Source organism: Lolium rigidum, chromosome 3 (genome assembly GCF_022539505.1).
Source record: "Lolium rigidum isolate FL_2022 chromosome 3, APGP_CSIRO_Lrig_0.1, whole genome shotgun sequence".
Taxonomy (NCBI): domain Eukaryota; kingdom Viridiplantae; phylum Streptophyta; class Magnoliopsida; order Poales; family Poaceae; genus Lolium; species Lolium rigidum.
This window is the reverse complement of record NC_061510.1, coordinates 320,614,868-320,620,046: the sequence shown is the minus strand read 5'-3', so window position 1 is coordinate 320,620,046 and position 5,179 is coordinate 320,614,868. Positions and strand designations below refer to the sequence as shown.

Sequence of the window (5,179 nt, the reverse complement as noted above, 5' to 3'; positions counted from 1 at the left end):
TCACCAGGATCCGCCTCGGGCTCCCACGCCACGCCGATCCGCGCACGCGACCAACCGCCGCCCGCCGCGTCACCAGCTCTGACGCCCGACAGCACGGCATCGCTGTCCCCTGCTGCCTCCCACACGAGTGGATCTTCTGCGGCTGCTTCTGGTGCAGCTAGTCCTACACAAACCCTGCTGCCCCACCGCCTGTGCAACCTGCACCGACAGGACTAGTTACACGTTGACAGCAAGGTATTGTTAAACCCAAAAAATATCAAGATGGTACTATACGTTGGTGTCTATCTTGTTCTACAGGGGAACCCACAAATCATCGTGATGCACTTACTGATCCACAATGGCAACAAGCTATGGATGTAGAGTATTGTGCTCTTATGAAAAACAAAACATGGCATCTAGTTCCTGAAAAGCGTGGCACAAATGTGATTGATTGCAAATGGGTGTTCAGAATAAAGAGGAAATCTGATGGGTCTGTAGACAGATACAAGGCTCAACTAGTAGCAAAAGGCTTCAAGCAACGTTATGGTCTTGATTATGAAGACACATTCAGTCCTGTTGTTAAAGCTGCTACTGTCAGATTGGTTCTTTCACTTGCAGTCTCTAGGGGATGGAATCTTCGACAGTTAGATGTAAAGAATGCGTTTTTTACATGGCGTTCTGGAAGAGGAGGTCTATATGAAGCAACCCCCTGGCTTTGAAAATTCATCTATGCCACATTTTGTCTGCAAGTTGGACAAAGCTCTGTATGGACTCAAACAAGCTCCAAGAGCATGGTATTCTCGCCTCAGCTCTAAACTTTTATCATTGGGCTTTGTTATGTCCAAATCTGACACATCTCTGTTCATCTACAACAAGTCACATGTCACCATTTACATGCTCATATATGTTGATGATATCATAGTTGCAAGTTCTTCTCAAGCTGCTACTGATGCCCTTTTAAAGGATCTTCATGCTGAATTTGCTCTAAAAGATTTGGGTGATCTCAATTTCTTCCTTGGCATTGAGGTTCAGAAGGTTTCAGGTGGTCTGATTCTTAGTCAAGCCAAATATGCGGCTGACATTCTGAAACGTGTTGGTATGAAGGATTGCAAATCCTTCTCCACGCCATTGTCTTCCTCTGAGCAGATCTCTTCACAAGGAGGCGAACCACTTGGCCCTGATGATAGCACCAAATAGAGAAGTATTGTTGGTGCTCTCCAATATTTGACTCTCACAAGACCTGACATTTCCTTTGCAGTAAATAAAGTCTATCAGTTTTTGCATGCTCCTACTACTGTACATTGGACCGCTGCTAAGAGGATTCTGAGATATGTTCAGAGTACTGTGAGCACTGGATTGACCTTTATCAAGTCACGGTCAACTCTTGTGAGTGCTTTCTCAGATGCTGACTGGGCCGGCTGTCTAGATGACAGGCGTTCGACTGGTGGTTTTGCTGTTTATTTTGGGCCAAATTTGATCTCCTGGAGTGCTAAGAAGCAAGCAACTGTGTCACGCTCAAGCACTGAGTCTGAATACAAGGCCCTTGCAAATGCCACTGCTGAAATAATCTGGGTGGAATCTCTTCTTGATGAGCTTGGTGTTCGGCGCCGTCCTACTTCTTGTCTGTGGTGTGACAATCTCGGAGCTACCTATCTCTGTGCTAATCCTGTGTTTCATGCTAGAGCTAAGCACATTGAAATTGATTTTCATTTTGTCAGAGAACGAGTAGCTCGGAAGAAACTTGATATTCGGTTTATACCGTCTAGAGATCAAGTTGCCGACGGTTTCACCAAGGCTCTTCCTGTTAAGGAGTTTGAGAAATTCAAGAATAATCTCAACTTGTCCAAGTTGTGATTAAGGGAGGGTATTAGAGATAAATCTGGTATAACCGAATATGGTGGAATATAAACCATATTCGGAATATAGTTCCTAGCTAGAGATATACTAGGACTCTCCTTGATGTAACCGACTACCCTCATATATATATATATATATATATATATATATATATATATATATATATATAGAGTGTGGATTTGCTATGTTTGTAAGTAGTGGAGGGTGTAATCGGAACCACTCATTCGCATTGAGATCCGCACTCTTGGAGACAAAAAGAGCCAAATTATCTAGTTTCTATAATTTGCATTCTAAAACAAGCAAGCAATGCTTTGCCTTTCTTCTTACACATGTACTGTTTAGGAAACCTAGTCTGAACATGATTTTGTTTGCATTCAACAGCCTTTCCGTGAAACCTGGACATGCCAGAAAACTTTTTGTCCATGCCTGATGGTGCCATGCGAGCGTGCCAGATCCGTGATGGTTCAAATGAACCCTTGTATTTTTTTCGTTAGTTGCAGAGCACGCATGCTTTGGCTAACAAAATTCATTAAGTCGCTTGTGGACGGCGCCCGCGCGGCCGTTCCTCAGCCCGATACCGCTCATCACGATACAAATGATCTTTTTACACCAAATCAAACCACAAAATATGTGTCATTCAAATAAAAGAAATTGGAAATAAAAAAGAAAATCATAGAGAAGGAGAAATCTCAACTATTCTCACCAACTAAACTGAAAATTCAGTGCTGGAGAGGCAGAACCGGTGTTACTAAGATAGGCTTGTGATTTTAAACGTCATCTCCCAGCTGTATCATCCTGGACAGCTGCACAAAAGAGATGTTAGTCAGTAATGCTAATTGAATCGAGAATTGGAAAAAAATACAATTAGCAGAAGCTAACGCTTGCTGATAATTAAGAAAAAAAGTATACAACTAATAGACACAAGATGGTGCTCCTGGATTAGACATATACTCAAAAGTTTTAACTGTGTTTTGCATAGAAAATGATCTTGGTCTGTGGTGTCTTGTAAAGTACAGAAGGAGCATAATCCAAACATGTGGTGCCTGGCGACAAGGTCTCTGGAGCGACAAACAAAAGGGACAAATGATACTCACGTGATCAGCATGCTCTGTGCAAGCTCAGAAGCTCAATACATGTGCAAGCTCAGACTAAGGCGATACAGGGCGCATGCCTTATTTCACAAAGGTGCCTTCCCAATCTGCTTACCTAGCTGCCATTAGTCCGGACAAATTATTATCTCCAGTTCTGCAAACGCAATCAAAGGATCACCAGCCAAATGATAATCATTGTAGTACTGATATGTCTCGATCATTTCAATAAAATAAACATAGACCTAATTATCAACCAGAGAACTGTTCAATTCAATTAATTAAAGCGCAGCTAGAGTTAAAACATCAATATAACTACAGACCCTTGGAGGCTGTTAAATTTGGAAATATGTCAAACAAGAATTTAGGAAAAAAAATAGCGCACACATATGTATCACATGTGAGAATTCACTAAGAAAATGTCTGAAATCTATTTCAGGAAATACAATTTCCTACTTCATCCATTATTTGAACAAGTGGTGCCTTACACTAAATAGAAAAGAGCCTGCTCATTGGCATGAATGGTGCTCAGTGCATTTCTAAACGGTGCCATATTCAAAGTGCGGAGTGAACTGAGATAAAACTAATGTTTTCCCTTAACTAGCAGATATTCGTGTGAACCATGATTAAACATTGCGAAGTTATTCTTACCAGCCCATTTTTCAGCACTTCCAGTCATAATTAAGTCACATATTAAGAGAAACATGTCATCACAAACAAATTATGGTTCTGAACTACTGATATCAAGTAGAGAAAATACATGAACTGAACTAACCATTCTTTGAGTTCAATTAATTAAAAGACAAGCACAGCTAAAGTTCAAACACAGCTCAAGTACTGCAGACCCTTCAATGTTGTTAAATTTGGTGCCCCTAACGGTCTAAACTGTGCACACATATTAAGCATATGGCACACATGTTATTTCTATCTATAATAAACTGAATTAACATACGAGGATCCACTTAGAAAGTGTCTAAAATATATGCCATGAACACCAAGATATCCACTCAATTTTTCCCATACATTGAATGAATTGGAAAAGGAGCCCATTTGAGATTCTTTGGTGCCTATTTGAATCACGAAAGGGTGCTCGGTACAATTTCATTCGGTGCTTGTTGATGAATATTCAGAAGCAGCAGCAAATGTTTGTGCTTGTTGACAATGAAAGCAAGAAAGAAGTGAGGCCAAATTCCATCAACAAGTAGTGCGTTTGTTCTCGCATCAAAGAGCTGCAATCATCGACCTGAAAATTCAACACAAACGTGATCCATGCCTTCTTCTAACAGTGTCTAGCTAGGCCTCAAATCAGAGATTAATGCACACGCAACTGACTAATCCAAAGTAAATCTACCAAAACCGTACAGCAAATGGTGCTCCATTCAGAAAATGGAGGAAGGAACGGATCTATCTAAAAATATGCATGTTCAAGAACTTGCTCTAACATTCACCGAAATTACATTTTCAAGAAAAAAAATCAGGGGATAAAATTGGGTACAAACAAAAAGGGTCAACAACAAATGAAGTAATAATCTTCAGCGGCATCATTTTACACCAGATCAAACCACAAAAAGATTCTTAGACGGTGCATTAAAAGGAACCCTGGACATTCATATAAGAAAGTGAAAACAGAAAAATGATCCCATTTGAAATCATCGGCACCCCTTTTCTGGAAAAAGAGCGCAGAATCAGCCGAAAAGAGTCGCTTGAATTAGCATACCTACAATCTTTTGAAAAGAGCCTGCCTTAATAAACAACGCTGCTTGTACAACTTACCCCAAATCTAAATCTACAGGAGCGTAGAATCAATGGATCTAAAAAATGTTGTCAAAAAAAGGAAAAAAGAAGAAATTAACGTGCCTGAAATTAGTTGACACATCCTGAAGTTAACGTGCCTGAAATCTTTTCAAACAAAAAGATGAAACGGAGCCCATTTTTCAAGATGTATTAATTTTCATTATTCTAGGCAAAGATTAAAAAGGTGCCTATGTGTTTGACAAATGGTTCTAGGCAAAGATAAAATGGTGCCTGTGTGTTTGACAAATGGTTCCAGACATAGATCAAAACGGTGCATGTGCAGTTATATGCTTATAATATCAGGAGACAGAAGTTTGTATGTCGAACATTACCTAGCATGAGTCGAACACTGAAAATTTAAGCTGTGAAAACTTCAGCTTCCAGATGTTTTGGTCGAAGGTTTCTATTTAAAGAAAACATCATCAGCCTTCATGAGGCCATGCCAGGTATAACATTGAGAA

At 40.2% G+C, this 5,179-nt stretch overlaps 1 long non-coding RNA gene across 1 annotated transcript; it reads right to left on the bottom strand.

Annotated features, from left to right (window-relative positions):
• Positions 1-2,424: 2,424 nt before the first annotated feature.
• LOC124703800 lies at positions 2,425-4,236 on the bottom strand. Its single transcript, XR_007003305.1, has 2 exons — positions 2,931-4,236; positions 2,425-2,639 (listed from the first exon to the last, which is right to left on the bottom strand). It is a non-coding gene; the product is annotated as an uncharacterized LOC124703800 (long non-coding RNA).
• Between the last annotated feature and the right edge of the window lie 943 nt (positions 4,237-5,179).